Source organism: Ammospiza nelsoni, chromosome 4 (assembly GCF_027579445.1).
Source record: "Ammospiza nelsoni isolate bAmmNel1 chromosome 4, bAmmNel1.pri, whole genome shotgun sequence".
Classification (NCBI taxonomy): domain Eukaryota; kingdom Metazoa; phylum Chordata; class Aves; order Passeriformes; family Passerellidae; genus Ammospiza; species Ammospiza nelsoni.
This window is the reverse complement of record NC_080636.1, coordinates 3,076,401-3,088,933: the sequence shown is the minus strand read 5'-3', so window position 1 is coordinate 3,088,933 and position 12,533 is coordinate 3,076,401. Positions and strand designations below refer to the sequence as shown.

The following is a 12,533-nucleotide window of genomic DNA, read 5'->3' as shown; positions in this document are numbered from 1 at the left end:
GAAATATATAGAAGACGATGGAATGTAAAAGAGCCTTGGAGACTTATATAAGGGAATATCAGCTAGGAAAAAAAAAAGAATTCTTTTTTTTTTTTATTCTTGCATCTATATATTTTTAATTTTTTCTCTGTCCAGGTTATATTCTATTTTCCAGCTTTACCTTGAAATTTGAAAGGTCAGATTACTATAGACTAAAACTTTGGTTTTTACAACTAATTGTGCTTGTATTTTTTACTATTCTGGCTGGTGAACTTCTTTCTGTCATTTCCCATCCCATTTGGTTTGGTTTCTTTGCTAGCTCTGTTTTCATTTCTTTGCTTTTCATGATTAAAATTTCACACTAGTTGGTGTCTGCTCTTATCTCAGTTGTCTACAGATTCCCCATGCTGTGGCCAAAAAGGCTTCTGAAAGAATGGGTGGATAACATTATTTTACAATAAATATTTCAAAAAATGAGTTATGTTTGACTCCCTGAGAGCCTGATCCATCTCACTGATTTTTTGTCAGCAAGAATTTCTCTGCAGGTCTCAATTAGCTTTAGATCACAGCTCACATCCATGCAATGGTTTCCTAAACCATGAGGAAAAATAGATTTTAACTATTTATGACAGCTTAACAAGTCAGTTGATATATGCAGAATAAAAGTAGGGAACAAATTAAGACCAAACCCTGCTATTTAATAGTAAAATCAGTCAGTTCTTTTGGTCTTCAAAGTGCTGTTTATGTTGGCTTATACTCTTAAAAATGCCCACATGAAAAAGCAAAATTGTTCTCATGTTCTTTAGAGGTGTAAATGGCTGAGAGGGGAAATTACTCCTGGTGAGGCAGTGTCAGAGCAAAGATAGAGTCTGAAATCCCTGATCCTGATTTTCAACCCTACTGCTCCAGCAAGTTATTTCCAGCATTCAATTCGAATTACAAATGAGGAACAAATCAGGAATTTAACAGAGTAAAATAAAGTGTTTTCTGCATTCAGGAGAGACTGCACACAGCACAAAACTGACAATGAAGGAGTCATGTTAATTTACCAATTAATCCTAATGATTTCACTCTTTGTAAAAAGAGAAATAGCAAGACCTGGTAGAAGAAAAAAAAACTCAATAAATTAGTGTGAAGAGACATTTGTGAATAAGCTGACTTAGCTCTATCTATGAATTCTGTGCAATTTATAACTTGGTCCTCTTGAAGCTTTTCTTGTCTTTCAAGGCCTGAAGATGCCCACTGCCTGTGCAAACCTTCCCAAAATATTGTCTGCAATTAGGTGGTGGTGTCTCATTAATGAAAACTCACTACTTAATTGGAGTCTCTGGCTTTTCTGATCAGATTTATGACTGCTCATTTATATTTGACACATTGTTTTCTAGGTTGTTTTTGAAAGACAAATACTTGCTAATCAAGGAGAAAAGAAAACCTGCCAAGCGCCAAGTGGAAGAATTGCTCAAAAGTTTAGGGGAAACTGTTCTTATTAGATCTGTCAAAAAATAAAGCCATGCAGCAAAAGATGTAAAGTTCTTTCAGTCTTTTGATGTCTTTGGGAGCTCTTGAAATTGGGACCAAATTGCACTCTGGGATGGGTTTCAAAACTAAGTTTGCAGATCTGAATACATGAAGACAGTTCAAACACTGCTTTCTGCAGTTCTGTTATTTGACTGACACTGCAATAAACTTATGAAAGTAGAGTCAGGCAGGAGACTGAAAATAGTGTTGATACAAGGAAATGGGATGTTGTCAAAGAGCCCCAGCATTAGCTGTGGGCCTGAACATGGAAAGATAAATATTAATGTGTATATAGGACCATCTGTTTATAAAGTCCTAGCAAATGACTGGTGTGGTATTTGCTGGGTCCCCAGGATGAAGGAGGACTTGAGACTCTGACTCCATGTTCTTAGAAGGTTAATTTATTACTTTATGTGCTTATATTGTATTATATACAATCTCCAAACCACATTCCAGAGCAGCAAAACACAGGAGAAGCAATCAGATAACTGTTGTTTTCATTTTTCTCTGAGGTTTCTCGGCTTCCCAGGAGAAGAAATCCTGGCAAAGGGATTTTTCAGAAAATATGGCAGCGACAGACTGGGCTGTAACCAGTGCTGTTCCACAGAAAGAACTGGAAAACCAGCTAGACTTAGGCAAGGTATGCTCTTTATTAAATATGTAATGCATCCTTGACCAGACCAATTATTTTATGGTCAAATAAAAAAATTGATCTGTTGAAAACTAACCCCATGCTTGACATACCAATTTTCAGGGCCTCCAGCTTTTCCTCAAGCTGTAAAGTTTTTCCTACTGGCAAAAGAATAGGGTGCAGTGGAATTTAGGGATATAGGGATATTCAAAGTAGGGACAGCATCCTTTCAACACCTCCTTGCACTTATACAAAGAATAAAAGGGAATGTCACTGTGGAATCACAGCTTTAGCATCCCCACATACCATTTAAATATTTTTTGTGTTTCTGGGAGCAATGTCAAGCAGTGGTGTCATACTTATTGGTATCTCAGCAGCATAGGCAGTAGGCATGACTTCTACCCACAAAAGCTTCCACTGCTTGCAAGTTTGGGGAAAACCTTCAGCAAAGAGAAGAGGACCTCAGAAATTACTAAGTAAACACTAAAAGCTGATTTTTTTCATTCTATTTAAAAAAGAAAATTACTTTAAAAAGGAAAAGAACCTAAAAAATTCCTTCATAAAATTCTAGACTATCCTTTTACCAAACAGGTACCTTCCAGCAGATGAAAAATGCTTAATGATTTCAGGTACTGAGCTGGACTGCATTCACAGGCTTAATAAAGTTACCTTTAAAAGCAGAAGGAAAATTAAATATCTGTGGAAAGTGAAGAGTTTCTGTGAAAGGCTTTTTTGCATAAAAAGGTAAGTTATTGCTTGTAGAATCTAACCAACCAATCAATAAATGTAAGCAGCAAAATACCGCGTGATAAAAATTTTAGCTGGATTTAGTGACCACTTATAAAAATATATTTTATCAAGAAATTAGAAGAAAACTCTTCAATTCTGCTTCTGAAGAACCAAGGTGATATTGAATTCTATCTGCCAAACTTTCCCTTACAGGTTAAGTTTTCAGAGCTCCTGCAGTTGAACTTCTGACAAGGCTGTTATTGCATTTTGAGTTTCCACAACAGCATTTTGTGTTAAGCAGACCAGGAAAACACTGAGATAGGAGCAAAATTAAACCCTCATTTTGAAGGTACTGAGCTTTGGGACAGTAGAAAAAAAATCAGAGCAGCAGAAGCAGGTAACTATTGAGAGTGGTGTCCCTCTAATTCATCTTCCTGTTCCCTTTGGTGGTGAACCCCATCATCTTCTAAAATATGTGTAAAAAAAAAAAGACAGAATAAAACACTCACTGGGAAAGTTTCATGTTAATGTTAACCACTCACAGTAGTTGCTTTTTCCTTGAAACCTAAGGTGTAATTGCATTCAGAGAGTTTGTTTGAAACTTAGTGCAGCAACATCTGGTGTGACTTTGCTGAATCTCATAGAACTTCAGAAGTGCTCAGGTCCCCCAAAGTAGAATTTGGTTCCTGAAAGTGAGATTATTTCCTAAGAAACATAATGAAGTGCTGGCATAAATAACAAAATAACTGCAGAACTGTCAGCTTTGTGTCTCTCCTGGTCAGCTTGGATAACTATTATAACAATCTCTCTGCAGCTCTTTCACTACAACCCTGGAATATAAAAGCAGCATTAGTGGTGTTAGATTTTTTTAATGTCTAGAAAAAAAGCCCAGGGAAAGATTATGACAAAGATGCCATTAAATTCTTTTACATCAATTATAATGTAAGGAACTCATCTGTGCTTTTGTCTTAGTAATATTACGCAGTATTTCAAGGGTTATAAATTGTGGAGCTTTTAACTTTTCAAAATCTGTGTAGCAGGGTAATATTGGGAAGGGTGCGACAAATTTTGGGAATAAAAGAAATTATAAACAAATTGCCAGAAGAAAAAAAGTGGCAGAGGAAGAGGAGTAAAGGACTGGAAAATCATCTCAGGACAGAATTATGCAATGAGTCACTGAATTTCTGTTTCCTAGAGGTCTCTGCTCTCCCCAAGTAGTTTGGGGAAATATTGGTGTGAGCTGTTGGTGATCTGTCTGCCTCTCACTGTTAGAGCTGGTGTGTCCCTGCTGGAGCACTGGGTGAGAGAGGTATGGCTCAGATAGAGTGCATGAACATAAAGTTGCATTTCCATGATCAGAGCCACATCACCTCACCCAGTCATGTGCTGCCCATAAGAATTACCCTCGCCTCAATGCCTGACTGAAACATGGATTTTATATCCAAATAAATCACAGCAATAATAAATAGATTACAGTATAGATAATTTATTAATGAATAAATAAAAAATAAACAAATTACAGCAATAGCTATTTAGAAAAATTAAGCACATTTCATTATACCTGAAAGGATAGCAAAACTGGTGCTCTGCAAGTTATTTATTTCTGCTGTTTGCTACATGAGGCAAAACATTATTTCTGCTTGTTTTCCTTTGCTTTGTTTCAACTTGCAGACCTTTAAATCGTGTAAACTTTAATATTTCATTTTACTGTAACATACAGAGGTCCGCAAAACCTAAAGGACGCTCACATTCTTTTTCCTCTAAGACAAGTAAGTTTTGTCATGTTTTATTCAGTAATCATAATTTTGAAGAGGAAGGATAGGCTAGGGAGGCACTCCTACAAAATATTCAGCAGTTTCCCATAATTATGGTGCTGGGTTCTCAAACAGTGCAGTGAGGCCATGGTGAAGTGTGGTCTCTGGAAGACATCTGTTGAGTAAAAGTTTGTGGTTGCAGGCAACTCAAAAGACATATTAGAAGGGTCTATGTTTGTTTCAGAAAGGCTTTGATGTCTTGAAATTCTGGCAGTTCAGAACCCTCCATCTCAAAAATGCTTTAACAGTTAAATCAGCTTCAGGTTGTTAATGAGTGCCTATGGATCAAATTATTTATTTTGTTAAACAGATGAATTATATGGCTTTAAGGCAGGCCAACTAGATAAGACCCAAGAAAACATATGCAGAATTTGTTTTGTTTAATGTAGCAGCATGGGGATATTGAATATTTTGGATAGGGTAGGCCAGGGATTCCTTCTCTGCTTGTACACAAACACTGGAGGTTTCTTTTTTCCAAGTGATTATTCTCAATACTTATCTAGAATATTATCATTCTTCTTGTATCTCTCTTTCACAGAGAAATCTGCTTACAGAATCAAGAGTTCTGTAAAGCCTCCTCTCTTATTGCCAATTGTTATTATCCCAGGGGCAAACTACAGCCCTGGCTACTCAGAGGAATCTTTCCTGTGCTCAGAAGCTCTGAGTGCAGATCCAGAATTGTTGCAGTAATATATTCACACTCCAAAAGAGGTGAAAATGGGATGCAGTTTAATTGGAGATACCAATTCAATGTGCACTGAAATTAATGAGAATTGGCACTGATTGCATTGGATTGGGTCCTTTGAGTTTGGACCAACATTTAATTGCCATCACATGGACTTGTTATTGGTTTGACAGATCTCCAGGGAAGGCAGCACTGTGGGCAAGTGACACAGCTTCATATGAAACCAGGGCCACAGAAAATCCCTCTGCTCTGCCCTGGTTATGGAATTTGCAGTTCCACCATGTGTGGTTATTTGTGTCCATGTAGCAAATCAACTGTTGATAAAATAACTACAAAAGCTGGAGAAATGAGAATAAAACAAGCTTCTCACACAAGATATACATCAGATGCTTAGAAAGCACTCTGGCCTAAGAATAAAGCCTCAGATGAGAGATGTATTTATCATATTAAAAAAAAAAAAACAGATGGAACAAGAGAATATATGCAAATTCCCTTATGAAATGCACATATTTGTTGGAAAACATCTCCTAGTGTCACATACCCCAAAATGAATAGTTTCTCTACAGAATACTTGGAAATTGGGATGAACAGCAAGACACTGAGACCTGCAGATGAGAAGAGAAGCTGCTCATAGCAATCAAACCCAAAGAAGAAGGAATCTGGAGGCATCTTCTCCACACTCAGTTTCTCAATATTAAATGAAATTTTATGGGGGAAAAAGCATAAGTTATGTAGGTTGAAAAGGAAGTGATAGTGACAGCTCCATTCAGGCAAGATCCCCGGGCACCACTAGAGGCAGTTCACTGTTCAATGGATACTGGACAGATCCCAAGAGAATGCAGCATGTTAAATGCATGGCCAGCCAGCCAGCAAACAATATGACATAATTGTAATTAATTATACAGATCTAGAGGCCAAACCTCCCATGATCTACTGGTCCACTTCACAATAAATGCCCAGAGAGGGTAATGTAACTCCAGAGACTGCACCTATCACAGAGCAATGAAAATATTTCTAGAAATCTTCTTCCATAGAAAAGGAATTGTAAAATTGCCATTAGTTACCTTTGGAAGCAGTTTAGCAGCTCAAAATCAAAATATTTGTGATTAAGAGATGATGATTGAACTCCCAAACTCCATGATAGAGTCACAAAGAGGCAATCGGTGCATTTCAAGGGTGGCAGGTGTGGGGTTGATGAAAAGAAGGAACATTTGACACAAGGCCCTAATAAAGGGTAAACTATTTGCCCTCTACTGCAGCAAAACAAAATGCAGAGGTCGGGAGATGGTTGCATTTCTGTACTGCTAGCGAAGATATTTAGCAACAAATAACTCATCCCAGGCAAAAAAAAAAAAAAAAAAAACCAAACAAAAACAAAAAAAAAAAAAAAAAAAAAAAAAAAAAAAAAAAACAAAAAACAAAAAAAAACAAAACAAAAAAAAAAAAAAAAAACAAAAAAAAAAAAAACCCAGAAAAACAGAAAAATCTGTACTGGAGGAAAAGAATGAATATTTGTTTGGCGCCATGAGTCAGTTTTTGCTGATGTTACAGAGCAAGCTGAGACCAGCAGAGGCAGAGAGAGATTGCTCCACACCTGCCTTCTCTAGGGGCTGCAGGGAACATCTGCCTCTGCACAGGTGCTGCAGCTCATGGGCTATTTGCTAACAGGTTCAGATCCAGTTTGATCTGAGGCTCCAAAACACATGAAATCACAATGGGGTCCTGAAACCAAATGCTTCAGAGTGCTGTAATAGAAGCTGATTTAAGGCCATGGAGACTTTTTATTGATTACCTCAACAGCCCAATGCTAAGGATTTGAATTGTGTCATTGGCAACAGCTTGTCACTTGATCTGACCCTTTGCTGTCCAGGTACCAGAAAGTTGCTACCTCTGGATCCATTCCACCTGCACTCTTCTTTTGGAATATGTCACAGACATCTTTTATGAAAAATCCTTTCCTTAAGATTTTTTTTCCTCCTGAGAAGCTGGGAGGCCTCAGGAACAAAATGTAAACAATGGTTATCTGCTGCTGTGGAATGCAACAGGTGCATCTGGGATTGGTCTCATGTGGTTGTTTGTAATTAATGGCCAATCACAGTCAGCTGGCTCAGACTCTGTCCAAGACCCAAGCCTTTGTTATTCATTCTTTCCATTGCTATTCTTAGGATTTCATCAGAAGCTTTCTTCCATTCTTTTAGTATAGTTTTAAAGTAATATATATCATAAAATAATAAATCAGCCTTCTGAAAAATGGAGTCAGATCCTCATCTCTTCCCTCATCCTCGGACCCCTGCGAACACCGTCAGAGGAACACCCAATGGTTTTATTGTTATAATCACCTGTAAATCAAGCATTGCTGGGGAATATCTTTGTTTTGAGAAGATATTACCACAAATATTTCAAATTAACAAGGGGGGAGGTAAGCAAAATAACCATTTTTGGAAAGTATTTAAAAACAACAGATAGAACAGGAATTGATTGTATGAATAGAATCAGGAATAGAACAGAAAAGACCTCTCAGAGTTTCAGGCCCAACAATTAACAAAACATTGCCAGCTCCACCCCTAAACCATGTCCCCAGGTGCCAAATCTACACATTCTTTGCACACTTCCAGGGACAACAACTCCAACGCTGCCCTGAGCGGCTTGTTCCGATGCTTGACCATGCTTTTAGGGAAGAAATTTTCCCTAATATGAAATCTGAACCTCCCTTGGCACAACTTGAGACTTACTCCACTTGTCCTGTCGCTTGTTACCTGGGAGAAGAGCCTGACCTCACCTGGCTAAAGCCTCTTTTCAGGTGGTTGTAGAGAGAAATGTGGTGCCCCCCAAAGCCTCATCTTCCCCAGGGTAAACAGCTCCCCATTCTTTTTCTCTTGTTAGCACCACTGTTGGTGGGATATTTGTGCATTTGATGAATTTTGAAAATGTATGTCCCCCATGATGATTTGTTCTACGCTTCCATCCTCCAAAATTTGCACACTGGTCCCAGATCCTGTTTTATACGATTTTTCTGGCAAGCTTGATCTGCTGCTCACTGGTGTGGTATTTTAATGACCTCTAGGGAATAGCAGAGGTATTATATATGAAAAAGAGAAAAAGAAGCAGCAAAATAAATAACACTGTGAACTCTTGTCTTACCCCCAAAATCATTAAACTGCACCATCATATAGACTCCTAGTTGTTCAATACTCCTAGCATCTTCTAGATCTTTTTTATATTGGATTTTTACTCACTTTACCATCCATTTATTCATATTTTGCCAGCTTTATATGACTATGTGTTGTATACTGTGAAGATTTCCTCTCAGGAGGAAACTACCAACACTATATTATTTCCTAGTGACACCGTTTCTTTTCTTGTTGTGATGAACTACTGCCTTCTGAGACAACAGAGGAAAAACTAGTATTTGTATTTTGTTTGTCAAACCTCACTTTTGTTCTTTGCAGGTGGTCAATATTTTATATTAAACTGTTATTGAAATAATACTATTTATAGAATTTTCAGGTGGAGCAAATAATATATTTTTGATAAAGATGGGAAAAATCTTAATGATGATAGCTAACATCCAATAAAAACAATAATTTCATCTTTAAAAATTGTAAATGTTTTCCAGATAAATACATAAAACACCTGCAACATACTTCAGCAGAAACTGTACATCCTGTAGAAAAATACTGGCTTGGATGGGAATAATTTTTCCCAGAAAACATTGGGCCAGTACTTTTAATTTAGCAGACAAGAGCTTTTATTTTGTTATGTTATTTTGCAATACATATCTAGATAGGGAAAAGAGATTTAACCCATGGAAAGTCTATCAAATGGGGATAACTATCTGTTTATATTTAGTGATACCGAATTTTGCCCCAAAAGGTGAGAATAACTGCCTAAGAAACTCAGCTTAAGTCTAATAGGCAGGAGGTATTTTATTGCGACGCATCGGGGAAATCACAAAATGGATTTCTGAATTTTCTGTAACCAAAACAAGCCTTTTATACAGTTTGTATATATGATTACATCAGATCATATACATAATCATATCTTCGCATGAATATTCATATGGGGCGTGGCGTAGGCAGAGCGTGGGCGTGGGCATTTCTTTTGAGGATCATCTTGGTGGTCGTTCCGGTTGCCTTCATCATGGGCTGGGGTCTCCGGATGAGTCTTCCTCTTTAAACTTTTGAACCTCTTTCCTAATTTGGCCAATTCCCGGTGTACTTGGCTTGGTCCCTATGACTTGGCAAGGTTCTTAGGGTCAGTTTGACATTGTTGGCTCTGAACATGCTTAGCCCATCAGTTCCCCTATCCCTATCTCTCTTTCCTGTCATTGTGTTCCATGCTTTAGCTGATTAATTGCTCTATGTGTTTCCTAAATGCTATGCTTTCTTCAAATGCCTCACATTCTATGTTTTAACTCATTATTTCTTGAAGGCTATCTGTTTTGGGGCTTCATTAGGAAGGAAATAATGTGCTTAATACAGTCAATAAATATGCCTAAATTTAGAGGTGGCTAAGTTTTGAGTTTGATCTTCTCTTTGCTATTGGGAGAGAATTCAGCCTGTGCGGAAGTTCTCCAGCTTCATGATGACTCTACGCTGAATTAAAAAACCCTACAAGGAATAATGGGATCCCAGGCTGACACATGGCACTGCAAGAATAAGTTAATACAACTCTGACTAGAGCTGATTCGTACCTGGTTGAGAGAAGGGATTTGTAAACCTTCACAACCAAGTACCTAAACTCACTTAGTAATACAAACAAAAGTAAAAAAAATGAGACGGAAATAAGGAAATGAGAAGCAAAAGGAGTAAGGAAATGAGAAGGAAATAAGGAAAACCCAGTCTATAACAGCTTTGTGAGAGCTCAAATCCACTGTCAAAGTATTGCACATCAGTGGAGGCACATTAAGTATCTATGCATGTTTTTAGGTTGCAGATAACCTGAGAAAATTGGACTAAAGCTAAATTGAATTAGCCCATGACAGTCTAGCTAATAGGACACACGTGGGCACTACTGTGGTTCAACTAGCCCAGGAATGGCTAAACTCAGAAAATTTGCTCATTTTTGTGAGCTCAGCTTTGAGATTTAGTGACTACAAGCAAATGGTCTGGGAGGAAATGAGGTGCAGTGCAAAGGAAAAAATCTTGCCAAAACTAAGCTCACAGATGCAGCAAAAGCAGGGGAAAGATATCAAGGAGGAAAATGGCACTTTGAGGGGAAGATATGAGAGACATAGCACAGATACTGGGAAAAAAAAATAATCTCTGCCAAAGTGAAAGCCATCAAAAGGCACAGGATGCAATGAAGTGTGCAGGGACATGCACCTAAGCTTGCTAAAATTGATCCCCATTGGAATCCTGGAAACAGCAAAGGAGGAAGTATGAACACACTGAAATGGAGATACCATCAATGGAAATGAAATTGAAGGTAAAAAAAAAAAAAAAAAAGACAAATGGCAAGTTCTGTGACGACAATGAAACGGAGTGGGATTCCATCAGGTGCAGTGCAAAGGACCAAAACAGGCCAAAACTAAACTGACAGATGTTGCAAAAGCAGGGGAAAAAACTCACAGAGGAAAGCACAACTTGGAGGGGAAGACATGAGGGACATGGCATAACCTTCATTAAAAAAAAAAAAAGAAAAAAAAAAAAAAAAGAAAAAAAAATCTTCCCCAAAGTCCAAGCCACATGCCATCAAGGGCAGGGACATGCACCAAAGATTCCCCTCTTGGTCCCCATTGAAATAGCAAGATTCTGTATCCCCTCCCAAAATGAAATTAAATGGAATCTTGTGGAACACAAAAGAGTGACTTACAAACACATTGGAAAAGAGATATCATCAAATGAAATCCATTTGAAAAAAAACCTCAAAAAAACAGAAAATTTGGACATCTAGTGACTACAAGCAAATGGAGGAAATGAGGTGCAGTGCAAAGGACCAAAGGATGCCAAAACAAAGCTCACAGATGCAGCAAAAGTAGGGGGCAAAAATATCAAGGAGGAAGATGGCACTTTGAGGAGAGGATATGAGAGACATGGCATGGATGCTTGTTGTCATCTTATTTTAAAAGTCCCATACCTGCTCAGTGATTTCTCATGGACATCACCTTGCAGTACTGAATTCTTCTTCTTCACAGCACGGCCAAAAACTCCAACTCTCCTTGCCCAGCTAACCCACTCTTTTTTAGCACTCAGCTCCTTATTGGACACAGCTGGGGCCTATTAAGGGCAGGCCTGTTCCTAATCTTTGGTGATTAGTACAGCTGCAACTCCTCAGGTGTGAGACTACCTTCTGCACTATTTTCTTACATTTTATCCCTCCACAGATACTGAAAAAAAAAAAAAAATCTTTGCCAAATGAAAGCCATCAAAAGCCACGGGATGCAATGAAGTGCAGGGACATGAACCGAAGCTTGCTAAAATTGATCCCCATTGGAATCCTGGAAACAGAAAAGAAGGGCTTCCAAGCACTCTGGAATGGAGATACCATCCATGGAAATGGAAGAAAGCGTCAGCCTTGGTGACCCTCCAGACTTGATGAGGCTTAAATGTATTCTACAAGCAACCTTGTTCTTCCAGAGCAATGGGCTGGATGATTCATTTTGGCTTTTTCCTTCCTTGACTCTTATGACTTTCTGAGAATGGCTTCCCTCTGGCCACCCTCCTAAATCAGTGTGAGACTCCAGCCCACGACAGTTTCTCAGAAGGGTTTTACAGCTTGCACATGACCCTGGGTCTTTTGTCAAAGTAGCCAGTATTGTGTTATCCAGTGGATTTTTAAGCCTGGCAGATCTGATAAACGGGCAGAGGGTTCTGAAAAGGAAAGGAACAGATTGGAAACCAGAGGCTTTTGTGTGCTCCGAGACAGAGTAAAGATCTATTCTGAATTAAGCGAAGTGTCTAAGAGAAGTGAAAAGTCTGTGAGGCCAAAGCTGAAAGAAAAACTCTCATGCCGAGACAGCAAAGAGACAGAGAAAGAAAAACAGAAAAGACCACAAAGTCGATTTGCCCCCGACTTAGAAATTCCTTTGATAAAAAAGAACTAGTGCTAAATGTCACACAGAATGAATATGTATGAACTTATTGTGAAACTGTATGTATATGTATTTAGAAAAGAGATAAAAGAAGACCCGAGGTCTTCAGAGGTACGCATGCCTTGTTAGAGGACTTGCGTCCAG

The 12,533-nt window shown here is 38.3% G+C and overlaps 2 long non-coding RNA genes across 2 annotated transcripts in view; one reads left to right on the top strand and one right to left on the bottom strand.

Moving 5' to 3' along the window:
- The window catches only part of LOC132072769 (uncharacterized), a 753,957-nt gene that overhangs the window by 92,581 nt on the left and 648,843 nt on the right, over positions 1-12,533 (bottom strand). Inside the window, exon 2 of the long non-coding RNA XR_009418384.1 lies at positions 6,689-6,842. This is a non-coding gene — a long non-coding RNA (uncharacterized LOC132072769). The remainder of the gene's footprint in view (positions 1-6,688; positions 6,843-12,533) is intronic.
- Positions 1-12,533, top strand: part of LOC132072768 (uncharacterized) — a 753,957-nt gene that overhangs the window by 92,581 nt on the left and 648,843 nt on the right. Inside the window, exon 2 of the long non-coding RNA XR_009418383.1 lies at positions 6,670-6,844. This is a non-coding gene — a long non-coding RNA (uncharacterized LOC132072768). The remainder of the gene's footprint in view (positions 1-6,669; positions 6,845-12,533) is intronic.